A 17,694-nucleotide genomic window follows, 5' to 3' on the forward strand; every position below is an offset into this window, starting at 1 on the left:
GAGGCTGGCAGGAGTCCTTGGAAGATGGGAGGGGGGGGAGGCAGGAGCTCGGATGGCACACAAGCCGGGGAAGAGAAAGGAGCCCATGTGCAGGGGGAAGAGCAGAAAGCGTGAGCCCTCAGCCCACAACGCTTTATCCAGAGCAGGAGCCGCAGCGACCTGGCCCCGATAGCACAGCGACTGAAGAAATCCCTGCACCGCCTGTGGCAGGAAAGTAGTGACTGCTTTTCCCGAGAACTTTGAATAAGTATCCGCCATCACTTTCCAAACACGCAACCCAAGAGATAGCGACTTTCCGAGCCGTAACCCACGGCACCGGGCGCGACGCGGGGTTGCAGGGAAACGCCGTTTACCTGCTCGCACCCCCGGGATCGCTCCCCACCGCCTCGGCACAAGCCGGCTCCGGGTTTCGGCCGGCGAAACTCCCCGGGCAGGGCCGGAGAGACACGGCTCCGGGCAGGGCGGGCCCGGCCCGGCGAGGGCGGGAGTCCCCGCAGCCCCCGGCTCCCGCCGCCGGCCGTGCCCCGCCGCGCTGCCCCCGCCGCGCGTTCCCCCTTTCCCCGGCGAAAGGGCGGGGGGGGAACAGGGGGACACGGACCCGCTCCGGGAGTGGGGTCCCTCCGCGCCCCCCGTGCAGCGGCGTCCCGCGGGGGGCGCGGGCGGTGCCGAAGGTGAAGCCGGCACCGAGGGAACAAAGGCGGCGGCGGCGGCGAACAAAGAGCGGCAGGTACCGCCGCGGCGGGAGGGGTGCGGAGCGGAGCGGGGCCGGGCGGGGCGGCGGGACCCGCGGGCCGGGGGCGGCGGGAGCGGGGCCGGGGCGGGCAGAGCCGCCGCTCCCCGCACAAAGGGTCGCCGCACCGCAACTTCCCGCGGGCGGGTCCCGGCGGATCGGACTCACTCACCGCGGGCGCAGTCCCGGCATCGGCGGCGGGTGGCGGCGGCGAGGGCGGGCGGGCGGGCGAGCGGGAGGAGGAGGAGGAGGAGGAGGAGGGACCGGCCGCTCCCCGCCCCGGCCGCGGGCGGGAAGGCGGCGCGGCCGCCGCAGCCCCCACAGCCCAGCCCGGCCGGCTGGCGCTCCGCCTCCCCCTGCAGCGGCGGGAGGGCCCGGCCTGCCGCGGGTGGGGTGCGGGGGGCGCTCTCCTACCTCCCCGGCGCGGCCTCCGTCCCGCACACCCGCACCCACGCGTGTCGTGTTCGCCCGGGGCAGGCAGCTGCACGCGCGGGAGCTGCCGGAGCGTTGCACCCTCCTCCCGCACCCACCTCCCTCCCTCCCGCACCCTCCCACCCGGGACGGCAGTTCCCTGCGGAACACCCCACGCTGACCGGCCGTGTCTCTCGGGGTGCCCCGGCGAGAGCAAGGGGACGGTCCCCAGGCTCCCCACGCACCCCTGCTCTCACCGGCTTCGCTTCCCTCCCGGCGCGGCTCGTCCCGCCCCTCGGGAACAGCCGGGCAAGGCCACAAGCACCGGCTGGGCGAAGGTTTGTGCTGCAAGTCCGTAAGAAGAACCACCTGTGTGTTGGTAAGAACCGTGTTCTGGTCTGGGGAGGTTTGGGGTCACAGGTGATGCAAAGAAATAAAATGCCTTCGGATTGTCACAGATCTGCAGCACCCCCACATCAATTTCAGATGATCAGAAATACAGGCAGGCAAAATTTGGAGACCTTTCCAGCTCCTGCACAGCCTCCATAGCTCTCCCCAAGGCCGGCTCCCTTCACCTCACGCACAGAACCCAGGCATGAGCCGCCTTCCCCTCTTGCTCTGGTCCAGGCTCCTTCCCCAGCTCCAGGGACTGCATCACCTGGCCTTGCCCAGCCCGGTCTCTGAAGGGGTAAAAGGGGGCCTGTAATGTGAACATGGAGCAAATTAGGGGGTTTTTTTAGAACTTTAGAGGAAGTTTTTTTGGAGGGGGGAGAGGAAGCAATTTCTGACACTTGTTCCATTTGATACTGGATAGCTTTTGGCTATCCTTCACAAAGTGAGAGGATATAAATATTGAGACTGATATTTGCTTTACACACCCAGAGGTCAGCCAGTTATCCAAAGAAAAATGTAACTTTCCAAAAGCCACTTCCTGCCAGTGCCAATACATCAGGATTCTCCTCCATCTGTGCTGATAAAACAACAACCAACTTAAAAAAAGTGGAAGAAAGGGCGGTCCTGTATTTGAAGGTTACAAAGTCAAATGTACCTTCTTACCCGAGCTTCTCTTTATACCCACAGATGTGTCTAAGGAAGTTCTGCCAGATTTGGAGCCCTGATTTTCTGCATGGAATTTTTTCTTTTAAAAGTTCTTTTCCCTTTGGTCTTTTTTCAGAATGGCAGGAAGATGTGCCAGGGGAGGGTTATGTTGGATGTTAGGAAAGGGTTCTTCACCCAGAGGGTGGTGGAGCACTGGACCAGGCTCCCCAGGGAGGCATCACGGCACCAGCCTGACAGTATTCAAGAAGCACTTGGACAAGGCCCTCAGAGACATGGTGTGAATTTGGGGTGTCCTGTGCAGGGACAGGAGTTGGACTTGATGATCCTTGTGGGTCCCTTCCAACTCAGGGCATTCTATTATTTTTTCCCAGGCAAAAATGAACCTGCACCTTTTTGAGCGCTGTTGCAGCGGGAGCCCAAGAACACTATGACTTGCAGGAGCATCAGTCAAAGCTGGTTATAGCTGGACTGCCCTGCCTTGGCAAGTGCCTGCTCCGATTCGTGCTGTCCTTGCAACAAATTGACCCGTGAGTGCTCTTTGTGCAGTTTTTTACTTGTTTCATCGAGGGTTAATTAGTGTTTGTATAGTGACACAGTTCTCTGACACTCCACGGACACAGTTGAGGGACTGAATTCTGGCTGTGCTGTAGTTTCTTAATTTCTGTGTTATGGTTACTGTGATGCATATCCTCGATGTAAAAAAAGCATTTCTGACTGATTTGCTACTTTTGACTGCCAGATTTCAGTCTGGGTTTAAGGAAGGAGAGAAGAAGAAGAAATATCAATACTAAGCTCTATTACTTGAAGAATTATTTCAAACCCCCTCTTGACCACCTAAGACTCTTCCACATGCCATTAAATTCAGCAGAAAAAAGTCTCATGGAGTCTCAACCTTTTGTGCTTGGAGAGCACCACCCCACATTATGGCTCCTTGCTCTTCCTACTGGCTTAACCCCTCTGTGAGTCACGCAGCTCCTTGTTCCAGCGTACCCAGCACTGCAGGCACCTACCGGGCTTTGTCAAACACAAGCACAGGTCCCAGCCCAAGGTGCTTGTTTTCACTTAAATTGTGCATTTCACAACTAGCTTGTAAAGCACTTTGAAGGTATGACACTAAGTATTATTAATGCTAAATGGTATTATTGGACAGGTGTAATGAGAGCAATTAAATAGTAATACCAATAAAAAACAGTTGCGGGACACAAAGGTAGAATTAAGTCATATATGCCTACTTTATATCCACATCTTCCGGCTGTTGATTACTCAGTACAGCCTGACACTCTGAAAATACACTTCCATCTCTCTTATTATACACAGCCTTCCAGCTAGGAACTGCTAAAGCCCTGTGCTCAGGCTAATGCTTTGACAGGTATATGGGTGCTGCCAGCAAGGCTGGCAAGTGGCTGCCATGGATCGGTCTTTGTGGAAGGTGAGCAGCTGGAAGCTGTGTGATCAGAGCTCTCACCTACTGCCCACAGGTGTCCGAAATGAGCTGTCTGGACAGATGGGCGGGGTACTGGGGAAAAGACCTGCAAAGCAGCACTACAGGCTAAAACCACAGTGGTGAAGGTAACTGTGGTGGTGATGAGAAGCCCTCACAATTCCTGACGAGTGAATGATCAGTTCAGCGGTGTGTCTTGCCCCAACCTTCCAACACCACCCTGAACAGCAAACTCACCAAGCTGGATGCTACAGGATGACTCTTGTGCAAGGCATCCAGGTACCTCGCACTTGGAGGTCCCATGTGGATGAATGGCATGAGCTTCATGGTAGGACATCCCTCCTATAATGCAGAATTTGCACGACTAGGTTCCAGCAACGGAGGGAGATCAAATTCCCCAAGTCCACTGGATAAACTGTTAACTCTGAAGGATAGTGATGGCTGTGTAAACTAAGTTTGTTTGAATACTCCAAGTCATGTTTGCTCTGTCATCTGCCAGAACAAACCTTTGGCCTGGTGAAACTCCTCTTTCCCCTGTGTGCAACCCCCTGTGCCATGCTGGCATGGTGCGTGCACTGGGGCTGGAGCTGGGAGCCAGATGAAGATTAGCCCAGAAGAATACTTTGTTTTCAGCTGGATTGCTCTCAGGATTTGACTATGATATGGACACACAAAGAGGTATGTCAGCACAACTGAAGGGGCAGCAGGATCCAGCCTGGAGATGAGAATGCACAGCACAAACTGGAGCTGGGAACAGGATGATCAGCAAGAGAACAAGGGACCAGCACCATGCCAGAAACCTCAGCCTCTGCCCAGCTGCTCTCTGCTCACCCCATCCCTCACAGGAGAGAGAAGGGCTGGGAAAAGGGGAAGAAGTGGTGAGAGTAGAAACTCACCTTTGGACTTTCCTACATTCTAGCCTGCTGGCGCAGCAACGCTGAAGAAATAAGGATTTAATTCTGCAGACATCGTGTTTGGTGGCAGCGCTTTGATGGAGCGGTTGGGTTACACTCCCTCTGTTGTGCTGGTGCAGCTCTTTGTGCCGTTGTGTTGTCAAAGAGACCAGGAGACTCCTTAAAAAAAGCAGCACCCTCCCCACCTCAGTTATTTTTACCCTGGCTCAGCTCCCAGGCACAATTCACCTCATCTCCACCAAGGTGCAACTGGAGGAAGAGCCTTGGAGTGGGCAAGCGTAGCCAGAAGCAGCGAAAAGGGGTCTGCCTAAATCCACAGTGCCCATCAAAAAATGGCCTCAGGGAGAGTTTCTCCTCAGCAATCATGTGCAACTTGTTTCTCAGAAGTAGAGAGATCAAAAAAGAGGAAAGAAAGGTTGAATCTGTGTAGGCACGTGCAGCATTTGCATACTATTTTCCTCTGCAAAGCATAAAAGGAAATTTGACTGTAATCACATTAGAAATCCTCCCTTTTCCCCTCCCATTTAATCTAAACATTTATGTATTACACTGTCCCCAGCTTAGGCATGGATGCTGCCTTTAACACCTGATTGTTCCTGCTGAAGTCAGTGGAAACACTTAGATGGTTAAAGCTGCCTGTGCTTAAATGCTTTGTTAGGTCACAAGTTAATTTAAGGACAGAGAAGCACAGCTCCAAACGAGAAAAATAGGTTAGTAATACTGAAGTCACAGCAAATCTGGAGGAAATCTCCTGGAATAGGTTCATAATTAGTAAACGTACATTTCTCAAAGTAAATATCCTCACCTTTTATTCAGTTTCCTTTTTCTGTGATTTTGTCTGGGGACTACGGTTCCTGGCTAAAGATAGGACAAACTGAAGACTTTTACAAATTAGTGCCTGAACTAATAACTAACTAACTAAACTCCTTATTGCAGCATGCAGGAGCCTGCACTGTGCACTTATATCTTCCTACACAGCATTGCGTGAGTGAGGTGATTCAAGGGGGTAGCTGTCTTAAGGTAACCAACGCTGAACATGCGGTTTGGTGTGAACTCCCAGATTTCTGCAGAGCAGAGGCACCAGACTCCGCGCATACAGAGGCACAGCCCGGGACAGGTACCTGCAATCTGAACTGAGCAGGGCTCATTTTGCTGCATTTATAATGCAGGCGCCGTGCATGAAAAAACATTTCCAGTCTATGTTTTCCCACCTCCCGAAGTGCACCGGCTCCTTGGTTACAGGTGAGGTGGGTTTGTTACGCAAAGAAACATAACTTCAGGTTCTACCCTGAAAATTAAAATTCAAAGCTGAACATCCCCAGCCGTCGATACCAGCTGAGTGGAGTTTCTTGGATCACAGGTTTTTACTGAGGTACCTTCGACCTGTCCACGTTCTGCTTCAGGTACTTAAGTGCCTTTTTGGATCCTACTTGAAGCTTTGCATTCCTGAGGGGCTTAGTGGGCTTAGGAGACTGTTTTAGGAGTCTGTTAGACTCTCGACAAGATCGGGTCAAGGTCTTAACAGACCTTTAGGAATCTGGAAGACCTTGACCCGATCTTATCAGTAAACTCAGGCAAGGTTTTGGGCTCAGAATCCCCTTATCTTAAACCCAAAAGTTTATCTACGTTTTTCACTTAATTAAAAAATATTACCTCTTCTATCCTTAGACTGTTGCTGCTGCAGCACTTGTACTGCAGTGTATTTGAAAGAGCACTGTAACGAGCCTGCAGTCAAGACCAGCCCGGTCCTATCAGCTTTACCCTCATGCTCCAAAGCTGGCTGGTGCCTCCCAAGCACGCTGCCCCCCACCCGCAGTTCGGCATCTCAGTTTTGGCTCTGTTTTTGAGAAGTTGGGCGAGAGAAACCTGCCAAGAAACACTGTATTCAACCGACCATAGCAGAAGCTGGAGAAACACACCGTAGTGGTCAAATGCCAGGTCTGGATTCAGGAACCTGCAGGATGTACGAGGAAATAACAGCGGCTGGGCAAGCAGTTTCTTTGCAAAATAGCTCCACCAGGCCAGCGGCAAACTCCAGGTGCTTGTAAAACAAAATTGGGCAGCAGAAGGCACCCAAGGGCTTATGCATTTTTTGTCTGATGGCCTCTCACCCCCGAAGCCCTTTCTCTGAGGCTCAGACAAGATCTGCAGTAGTTTCACTTTGAGCAGTGACTGTTTTCATCTCGACAGCCTTGGACTGCAGAACCAACCTCAGCACTTGCCTCCCACTCATGCTATCCTGGCCACCCTTGTCACACCTCCGTCTTTGGGGAGCAGCACCCTTGCACAGCTCTGAGGCAGCAGCGGTTTGGTTTCCCTCTGCTTCCACTGCAGCACCTCCATGTCTTGGGTGGCTACAGCCCATTTTCAACCATGATTCAATGGAGAACAAAAAAGCTCTCGAGGGTAGGAAGTGGGGCTAAGGCTTCTTTGGAAGCAGGGTTTAGTAATCCAAATCACCACCTTTAAAAATCAGTGCCCTTGGGCTGCAGCCAGCCCTCAGCTCTGTCAACATCTTTACTGCCAACTTCACTAACAGTCACACAAATGTAAATCTAGTGTGAGAAGAGGATTAAGCCCATTCTGGTTTTATGGCCTATGAAATGTCTATTGCCCTGCTGCCGCTGTGCAGCGATACGTAACACAGAAAAGGGGAATTCAGGCTGCTATTGCATCTTCAGAAATTTAAAGGAAAAAATGTCATTCCAGAAACTTTACCAGCCAGTGAAGTGTATATGCATACAAGGCTTCTTCTAAGTCAGAAGCTTAAAGCCTGTACCTTGCCAGATGTTGGTTGAAGTACATCAATTTTTCCCTGCGAAATAAGATTAGCAACAGCAATTTTCCATGCGTTCAAGTTCAGGATTTTGTCGGCAAGGGGATTAGAGCTCAGGCGAACATGAGCCTGCCCGGGTACTGCCCTACTCCATGTACTGCTCTCACTTGGGATGAGACCTGTGCAGAGGGCTATTTAGGAATCCCACTAAAATGATTATTTCTTTGCTGATGACTCAGTTGGCTGAGATTTGCAAGAAGGACTGAGGGAATTAGATTTGTGGTTTCTAAAAATTTTGGTTCAGTGTGGGTTCCTGATTCCCTTAGACTGATGTTCTCATGCAAAAGACTAGAAATGGATTTTTTGCTATAAAATTTACAATTTTATTTCAGCTCTTGGGCTGGGAATATAGTTTGCTTTCAGGGTTCTATAATCTTAGAGTATGGCTGAGATCTCTCAGCAGGATCGCAATACCACTAATTGTTATGATTATTAACAGTGTAACTCCACTGAGCCACCAGCAGAAAAACAGCTGAGCTGAGTAAGTATTTCAATTAAAGATGCAGAATTATGCATATTTATGCACAATCCTGGAAAGCAGACGATATTTAAAATGTACTTCAGGGCAACAGATACAATTAACTTTTTGTTACCTTTATTATTTTCCCATTTATCCTGGTCTCTAGCTTGAAAGTCTCATTCAGTCCTTACCTGGGTAAAGTTGCCGTTGCCTTTGGTGTAAGATTTTCTAGGCGACTGTGACTTTTTTTGTTCACGGGGGTAGGAGAGGTCTATAATGAGATATTGTACTGACCCTCGAAGGCACAACTGACAGCGTCTGCCAACATGGGAATCCATCTCCCTGGCAGATGCTCGCATACACTCCACCTCTCTGCTTCATCTTCCAGTCCTGCCGATGAAAACCTCTTGCAGATCAGAAAGAAAAGTGGCACGCATGGAAGACAGACTGCAGTGACCTCTTGTTTTGATATTTAGTGCTGTTTGTTTTGGCATTGTGGATATATTTAGTAAACTGTCATCTGTTATAATTTATGTGGGGACAGCTCCCATGTTTTGAGAAACGTTTGCTGTCGGGCATCGCTCAGAGTCCTTAAATTGCTCTTTCATTTACACACTGGTCTATTTTAAAAGCAGCATTAGGGGACACGTCCTCTCCCTTAAACCCACCATGAGGATTCTGAGCTGTGCCAAACACTTGTGTATGGCAGATTTTTAACCAATTCCTCTTCTGAGCAAATGATTTGGTATTTATTTGTAAATAGTTTTCCTGAAACCAAGGGAAATGCATGCTAAATAAGACACTGTCGTGTTTTCTGACTGCATGACAGACTGTCCCCTGAAGCGTGGCCCCAGCCCCTGGGCTGTATCGCCCTCCCTGCGACAAGCCAGGATATTTTTGGCCATCGAGGCCATGGTGCCGGGCACTGGGGACCTTCTGCTCCGCGGGAGCACGTGTACCACCACTGTGTCATATGTGGGCAGCCACCAGCCACGCGTTGGTAGTACCGGTCACGGGTTTGCTTGCTCATCCGCTGCCGGGGGCTGACCGCAGCGCAACACCTTGCTTGCAGTTTGCGGGAGGTAAAACCAAACACATTATTTTGCGTTTAGCCCAAACACCGAGCTGTCGGCAATCAGCAGTCACTCTCACATCTCAAAGAATGGGAAGAAAAACAACAAAAAAAGCCTGTACTGGCACAAAGCTGAGGTTAAATCAGTGGGATCAGTGCAGCGCTGCTGTCATCCTGCCCCAGCCCTGCAGGGCTCCGCAGGTGGGACCCACAACTCCCGTTCTCCCCACACCTCTCCATGGCCTTGCAACCTGCCATCCCCACCCAGAGGATGTTGCACAGCTGTCTGGCCAGGCTGAGCTTGCCCACCGCGCTGGCTGCCAGCCCCAGAGAGGAGCCTGGCTTGGAGGCAGCCTGTCACACCTCCTGCAGCCAGCTTTGGGCTTTCTTGGTCTCAGACAGCATCCATAACCCCTTTCCCCTCTGCTGATCAGGGTCTCATTATCACTCCTAAATTGCCCCTGACATGGGCTTGTCCTGCAGCAAAACCCAAATCTCTTACTCAGATACACACTACGAAGACTGGGGCTTGGTGTGCAGCGGGGAGCTGAGCTGCCCCCTCCAGCTTTGGGCACCAGAGGAAGTTGCTGGACATCTCCAAGCTGCCACACAGTGAATCCCTGGCCTTTATTCTGCAGAAATAAGGTAAATACTTTTTCAAAATTTTAATTTCTGGAGGATATCTACTGATATGTAGGCCAGTGCAATACATTATCAAGTATCATATGCGGCTTGCGTTGGAAAAAGCAAGGTCAAAGAAGTATACCTTGCAGGCACAGCAGAAATTTTGTGATGATTGCAGTTATTCTGGGAGTTGTTATTATTAGGGTTTGTAGTGCATAAAATCCAGGGCTCTCCTGTGGCGAAGGGGCATATTGCTGCCACGGCAGAAAAAGGGTAAGAGGGGCCTGTGCAGGCCCTGGAGGCGTCAGAAGTAATGGAGTTGTTATGGGTACCCATGCAGGAGCTCGTTCCTGCTGGAGGCAAGTGGAGGTTGGACCAGTTCGAGCCTAAGCTCATCAAACTGATGCCTGAGCCTCCTCAGGATTTGTTGAGCAGGGAGCAAAATGGTCCTGGTGAGTGTCTGGAGGAAGACAGGAGCAGAGGAGTCCCCAGCAGAGCAGAAGCTCACACAGATGAGAAGGGGCAGGCCAAAGAGGGGGGAAGTGTGGGCATGAAGAGCAATGAAGTCCTGGCAGGGCCAGGGCTTGGGTGGAGGGTGTCTGACACAACATCCTGCTACTGCTCCGAGAGGTGTTTCTGTCCTTCCCCACCACCTCCAGCTGGATGGTCTTCACACCTCTCCATCGGGACTGGCGCTTGTGGGAGCCACAAATCCCAGCTTAAATGAGCTGATGCAGCTGCAGAATGGTCTGGAAAAAGGCCTGTACTTGGTTTCTAGTTGGTGGGCTGGAGCCAGCGCAGGGGTCCATGGCCAAGGATCAGAGAGGGGGGAGCAGGGAGGGTGCAGGCTGCAGCTTCTGGCAGCTCTGCCCACCTGGGTGAGCGTGAGCCAGCGTTTTAAGCTGGTCTAAGTGGGGCAGTCACAGTCTGGTGATCCTATCCTGAGCCGCCCCAGCCATGCCTTCTTCCGTCCTACATCAGATTTAGTGATAAGAGGCCCACAGGGTGAGTCAGCTCAGATAGCAGATCCAACAGAAAACTACTATGAAGCCTTTCTTTACCAAGAGAGTGGTCAAAACCTGGACAAGGCTTCCTAGAGAGGTGGTCGATGTCCCAAGCCCGTCAGTGTTCAGGAGGCATTTGGACAACGCCCATAATAATATGCTTTAACTTCTGGTCAGCCCTGAAGTGGTCAGGCAGTTGGACTACATCATTGTTGTAGGTCCCTTCCAACTGAGAATATTCTAGTCTAGTCTAGTCTTTCATGGAGGTACTTTCTGGGATGCTTCTGATCAATCAGATCAGCTTACTGAACAAATTCATCTCATGGTCATGTCATCACTAGAAGCAATTCAAAGGGAGTAATTTTAAGCGTGTGGTTTTGTGGGGTGGCTGAGCCCATTTATCTGCCCACAGCCCCCGAGGCACACAGCTGGGTCCCTGTTCCCCTCCCCATTGCACTCGTGTCTGGGCAGGACTGCAGCGCTGGCACTGGTACCCACTGACCACGCAGCAATCTCACCCTTCAGGGAGCTGGAGCAACCAACAGCACATTGCAAAAATTAAAAATAGCTTCTGGCTGGGCTGGTTGAGCGCCCTGACTCTCCGTGCCAGTGAGCACCAAAGCGAGGGATCAGGGGAACTGAATTTGCTGGCGGTTTGACGAGCTGAGCTGTACCCTAATGCCGCCCCTCCAGTATGACCCTGCTGCAGAGCTGGACCATGACAAGACCTGCAGTGCCAGCCGGCGGGCAGGAACTGATGCTCGCACGCAGATGTGCAGTGAACTGTCCTGCCGTGTGGCAGCGTACGCTTCGGTAACAAGATGCAGCGCTGCGCTGGGCTCCAGATGTTTCACCAACCCTGAATGAAAAGCCAGGTCAAGGTCTCTCCAGGCAATACAAAAAAAGCTGCAGGCAGATGTGCATGAGCAGATCGTATTTCTGTAAAAGAACACAGCTTTTAGGACAAAACTCAACTCTTGCTAGTGCAAGTGAAGGTAAGTTGGATGCAGGAGAGCACGTACTTGTTGGAGCAATGAAATGACTCATTTGCAAGTGCCAGATGGGCCCCCAAGGAAGCCCCATGTGACATGGAGATGCTGTCATTCCACTGCCACCATGGACTAAAACAAAATGTAACTCTCTCTCAAGTTCTAAGTATTACTCCATGCTGTTTTAATAACAAAGTTCACTGCGTAATCTGGCTCCGTGCTCCTTATTCACTTCAGGCAAATCTAAAAGTGAAATGGGAATGGGGTAAGAGGCCAGAGCTGAAATGCAAAGAGAAGTTGCTTATTGCTGATGTTTAGTTCATGCCATTAAGCCTTCGTTTTCAGTGTTACTGATCCTTCATTTCAAGACAGCTTTGGAGATCCATTATAATTTTAACTTAATGAAAAAGCTGAATCCAGAGATGTAGCTGCAAAAGGGTAATTGCCTACTGTGCATTGTATTTAGAAGAGGCAATTAACTGTATATTCCAGGGCTGGATTGAAAAGATGAATTTTGACAATGACAGAGTTCAACAATCGGGAAATTTTGGTTTAAAAAAATCTATCTGGTATTTTTATTTTCTTTTTAAGTTGGGTCTCCATAGTTATTTTCATTTTAAAGAAGGCTTGATTTCAGCAATTGCTAGAATTAATCAGAGCTAACCAGGAGGGTACCTGTAGCTTTTACTTATTCAAGTTGAGTCTGTATTTTGTACGCATTTACTCAGATTCCTAATTATCTTTTTAATAAAACTATTAGAAATGGTAAATTATGCTGTTTTTTTAACAAGGCTATTTTTCACTTAGGTCAAACTCGATGGAGGTTGGGTTGCAATTAAAAATGAGTAAACAGGTGCTTTAAAATTTATTTTTATTGTACAAAGTATCTTAACTGTCCTGAATACATACAGGAAAAGACACAGAACTTAGAGTTTTAAAAAAATTAAAACCAACTGATTTATTAAATAAAGGAGCATTTTCTGTAATTGGAGTTGGACTTTTTTTATTGTGGATTTCAAGATTTCCAAAGTGCTAGCTCTCATCTGTAGCTGTTTTCCTTTCTTAGGCAAGAGAAGAAAACAAGTTTTCCTGCTTTTTCAGTTGTTAGTTAGTTTCTTGAGATATCTTAACCAGGTAACTGAATAAATTGCAAATAAGAAGTATTTTTTCTGCTCCTGCAGAGCCGGCTCTTGAAGCCAGGACCCTCGTCCTGCCAGCGCCGGCTGCTGGAGCCCCACACCAGAGCACCCCGTCGGGAGATCGGCGCTGCAACCGTCGGGGCCTTTACAGCCGCGTTAAACTGTGGCTGCCGGGGGTCATATTTAATTACAAATAGCCTTATTGCCAAAAGAGTAAATACAGTTAAACTTCAGCGATGTCCGTGGTTGTTCGGAGAGCGGCGCCAAGAGCTGGGTTAGTAGGCGGGCTCCTGGCAGCCCCTACCGGCACGGCAAGCCCTGCTCCTGAAGTCAGAAGCATTTTGGTGCCAATTTCGTACAGAAAGTGTTTCACCCGGGCCCTGGCTGGGCGGGGTGCCTCCCACCAGCGCGGTGGGGGCCTGTCTAACGGAAGGACCTTCATTAAATGCTGTTAGTCAAAACCCGTGCGATTTGCAGACGCAACGGTGACACCCAGCGAGGCAGCGCAGGATCCCCCGAGGGGGAAGGCGCCGTTAGCCCGTGGGCCAGCAGGGGACGGGCACCTGGCAGGGATTTTTCGAAGGAGGACTTCCCACCACTGTTGCTAGCGGTTGGAAAGGCACCACCAACGAACTTTTGGAAGTCTGTCCTAATGGTTTCTAAGTGTAAACAGGATGTCATGTAAACACGACCCCAGGTTTCTCCCGGGAGAGCTGGTACCTGGCGCTGAGACCAGCCCTGTAACACTGATGGGTTAAAGCAGCAGAAGGAAGGGATCTCACTGTTGAGCTTAACTCTGTGTTTTGCCCATTTCGTGCTGCCGAGATTAATGTTGCATATTTATGTACACGCCAAACAGTGGCACACGCTATATATCGCTCCTCTGCAATCCTCTCTGACGCTAGCTGTGAAAACCTAAGAAATCTGAACTTTTATGCCTGTTGTCTGTGCGCCTTGGTTTGCCAACAAGTTGGATCAGAAGAGAAGTTAGAAGGTGTTTCCCTAGAAAGCTGAAAAGGCAATAGCCAGTTTTACAGTCGTGATAAGAAGAAAGATATCAAAGGGAATGATAAGCTTCCCACGGCTTATAAACGTGTGACTAAGGTGGGAAAGCCCACAGTGGGGTACCAGGAAAGCCTGCTGCCACCAGAGCCAGCAAGGAAAGACTGAAAAACGAGGAAAGAGCTGTGCATTTAAGGTTTATTTTGCTTTTACAACCCAAAGTGCATGAGGGGCACCCATAAGCATCCTGCTTGGAAAATGCTGTTGCACGTCAGGGCAAAGCCTTTAGACTGTACAGGTTAAATTTCCCCCAAGATCCAGCTTCCCTACTGGAAACATGGAGGCAGACGCAGCTTCCGGGGGCTTCCCAGGAGAGGTGGCAGCAAGACACTATTGGCAGGGCTGCCTGATCCCACAAACTGTGCAAAGAACACCTGAGCACCTTTGCTTTTTCAGTCTTGAAATTTAACAGACCTGTAAACAAATAGGGAACATTCACAGGCAACGTGTAGAAGACAATGTCTAGTTTTCACTGACTTAAGGGAAGGGATTCCTATGGCTGCAAAGAAAATTTACAAAACATGACCTGTTTTTTGACAAAGAAAAAATTTAATCAAGACCCCAAGTAATGAGTTCAGTTACACAGAGAGATAAAGCATTCCTCAGTTTAGGCTTGTTCATTAAAACCTAACGCTAACAGAGAACTCCAGGATTGTTCAGGATTACTGCAGTGTTCGGCCTAAATCTCAAGGTAAATACTTGACTCATGTTTTCTGCTGTGGGATTGTATTAAATAAGCAATAAAGCTTCTCCCTGAATAAAGGGTCTTGTGTCTCACCATATCTCTTTCAGCTGCTGCAGAAAGCTTGCAGACCCTGCGAGAATGGCAGGACTTAGATGCGGAGGGACGCAGAATCCTCCTCATCCACGTGCCACAGATGCCCACAGAAACACCAGAAAGCAGGAGGGCATTTCTGAAGTCATTTCTACTGCAATAGCTTCTTTTAAAGCAAACTGTCTTCACACGCATTTCCCAGCATTCCATGTTCTTTCAGTCACAACACAATTTTACTCATTATATTTACGTGCCTTTTCCTTTTGTTTGCCTTTGCAGTTTGGCGCTTTATTGGGGCACTAACCTGAAACCTGGCAAAGCTGCACACAGACAAAGCAAAGATGCAACTGCTGGAAGAGGACAAAAAGTAATCCCTGCCAGCACTGAGTTGCACTTGCTCGGCACAGAGCAAAGTGGGCCACATGGAAATAGCGATGCACATCACACAGGTAATCATGCCTGCATTTGATTGCCGTGTAATATTCTCTTCTAGTCTCAAATACCAGATCTAGAGACTGAAAACCAGTTCCCAGCATTACCTCTTTGGCCAGAACAATATCAGTATTTCAGACTCACCATATATGCTTATGTATTTATTTTCTCTTTTTTAACACCCAGACAAGGCACACTGGTACCCACCTTAGGGCTTATGAACAGCAGCAGACAGCCGCGCAGCAGCACTGCCCTCTGCCAGGCGTGAGCACGGAGGGTGGTAAAGCTCTGGCCGTCTTACATGCACCAGCTGGTGTCATACAGCTCCCAGTAGCTTGCAGGCAACCTTGAATGTTACTGATCAAACACCTTCCAGTCCCACCCCTCTCTTCCATTAATGTTATCGCTCAGCATGCAAACTCAGGACTCCCCTTTCCGCCACACAACATGAGCTGCCCACACAGATAACTGAACTCATTGCGAGGCTCAGGAAATCTCCTCCACTCTCTGCTCAAGGTGACTAAGCAGTAGTGCTCCTTTTCAACTTATTTACCAACAGCGACTTATTTTCACCCCCACCACGTGCCCATAAAGCACAAGCCAGCGCACAAGAAGTAGCGAAGCAACAAAAGCAGAAGGGTTGATTTTCCAGTTGTGTATTCAGGGCTGTAGCAAGAAAAGCAGATGTGCAGCTCCCAAGATACGAGCCCCCTTTAATCTGTCATTACTCAAGGCTCGCACTAATTTATTAAGGATCAGTAATCTCTTATAGGTTATGCCTCTATTCTTGCTATCCTTGTCAAGCAGCATATTACTCCAGGATTAGCCCAACTGATTTCAACAGGCTCATTTGTGACCTTTTAAAACTCCCTGCAAACCATGAGGGATGCGATGCAGAAGCACCACATGAAATTTGCTGGCCTGTGTTACACAGGTTGGCAGAGCAGATCAGAGAAGGGTTCAAAAGCTGCGAGTCCCCATATCAGTGAGGGGATTTGCAGATGAGAACTTGGTGTAAATGGTCAGCAAAGAAACTTCACTGAAAAACCAGACAGTGGGATGGCAAAGGCTTGTTGTAAGAGGCTTTGGGTATTTTCCCCCCTTGAAGTAAATAGGAGGCTGTTAGATTTCTACTGATTGCATTTTCTTGTGATAGATGCAGGAAATGCATTTAAAGGAGGGATTGCGTTGGGGGAGATTTGGGCATCTGGGCATGCCAGTAAAAGATGCTGCAGAAATTTAATCGGAGAGCGTTTGCTCATGAGGTTTCTGCATTTCTCTTTATGGTCAGCAAAGCGAATGGAGTGCCAACCAGAGTGACTCCCGTATGTATTTCAAAGGTCTTTACTAAAGGCTTGGAAATGGGTAACAGATGAGGAAGCTCTGCCTGTAAACAGTCTTACTTAGAGACACAAGCATCGTGTGAGGTCCCTTGCATGACGGTGGTGCCCACGTAGGTGAGATTTGCTCATAAATCCCACGGTTTTGGGAAGTGCATCAAGCAATAGGACTGAATGTGCTCCCAGTGGCCGAGGTTTTCTGGAGAGCACAGGACCTGCTGCACATGCACGTGCAGCACAGCATGCATGTCCGACAGCTGTGCAGGATGTCCTGACCCGTGGGAAGTGCTCATGGAGACAGTCCACCGAGACTTAGGCTACCGCACCTCTGGAAATCTTTAGCAAACAGAAAGGACTTAACAAGAGAAAAGCAGCAGACGCGTGGGAGCCTTGAGTCCATCTATAAAAGCTAGTGCTCTCAGGCACTCTGACACCCTCCCCACATCCATCCCCCAAATTTTCTAATTAGTTTTAATGAGCACAGAGAGCCAAAGGTGAGTGTCCTGGGAGGCTTATATGTGGCTTCTCACACCCCCACAGGTTTCTCTTTGTCTGGAAAGCTGACCAATTTACTCCAAGCTATGTGTAATGTTTGTGCACACAAGCTGGGAACGCTGCTCCTCACAACCCTACGAACGGCACATTTCCAGAATTTCCTCTCAGGTCCCTTTTATTTTTTGCCACAGATTCCCATCCCCCTGGTTTAGGTTTCTCTTCACCCACACCGTACCTGGCTCAAGGATGCGTAAAGGCTTACAGTAGCCAAGTGCTGCGGAAAGAAGACATTTGTGTCTTCAGAGCAACACCCCATGACTTGGTGCAGGTCTCAGCGTGCACAAGCCAGCTGTTGGGTTAGTTGTCTTTGCTCCCCGCTCCCGCATCCTGACCTCCCTGGTCACCAAGCTCCATGCCAGATGGGGCAATGCCGGTACTTCCAGGTATTTTCCTATACATCTTCACTCCTCCCTTAGCTCAGCAGATGTAGTTCTGTCAGTGCACATTCATAAATGCTGTGATTTATCTGAGGCATGGATTGGCACCTTTATGCACTTACTACATGTAGTAAACTTCAGGTCTGGTGTGTGCATACAGATGCATTTATGTAATTGAACATTTAGGGGTAATTACTCTAAGTGCTTAGCTTGACTTGTTAAGACTCCCATTCTGAAGATGAAATTCATTTACCTGAAGAGGCTCCATCTTCATAGTCCCCTCATTCCTATCTGTCCCGTACGCAGCTTCAGGCATTCCCAGTCCTCCTTTCCTGCGCTGTGACCCCTTACAGTAGAGACAGGCAGTGATTAGGACTGCTTCATCCTCAGAGCTGGATGCAGGGTCGCAGGCAGTCTGCAGAAAGGCATGTCTGCCTGCACAATCCCACCGTTTCTAGTAGATATATAACCCAG

General features: G+C 49.6%; 1 protein-coding gene and 2 long non-coding RNA genes across 3 annotated transcripts in view; 1 reads left to right on the forward strand and 2 right to left on the reverse strand.

Moving 5' to 3' along the window:
- Nucleotides 1-1,006, reverse strand: part of SYNE2 (spectrin repeat containing nuclear envelope protein 2) — a 197,669-nt gene extending 196,663 nt beyond the window's left edge. The window contains exon 1 of the mRNA XM_064460954.1: nt 903-1,006. The gene's annotated coding sequence lies outside the window, so the exon portion shown is untranslated. The remainder of the gene's footprint in view (nt 1-902) is intronic.
- Nucleotides 977-15,250, forward strand: LOC135315051 (uncharacterized). Its single transcript, XR_010374502.1, has 3 exons — nt 977-1,520; nt 2,222-9,568; nt 14,796-15,250. It is a non-coding gene; the product is annotated as an uncharacterized LOC135315051 (long non-coding RNA).
- Nucleotides 1,516-4,033, reverse strand: LOC135315052 (uncharacterized). Its single transcript, XR_010374503.1, has 2 exons — nt 3,879-4,033; nt 1,516-1,841 (listed from the first exon to the last, which is right to left on the reverse strand). It is a non-coding gene; the product is annotated as an uncharacterized LOC135315052 (long non-coding RNA).
- Nucleotides 15,251-17,694: the final 2,444 nt, after the last annotated feature.

The sequence above is a fragment of the Phalacrocorax carbo genome, chromosome 9 (assembly GCF_963921805.1).
Source record: "Phalacrocorax carbo chromosome 9, bPhaCar2.1, whole genome shotgun sequence".
In the NCBI taxonomy this organism is placed as follows: domain Eukaryota; kingdom Metazoa; phylum Chordata; class Aves; order Suliformes; family Phalacrocoracidae; genus Phalacrocorax; species Phalacrocorax carbo.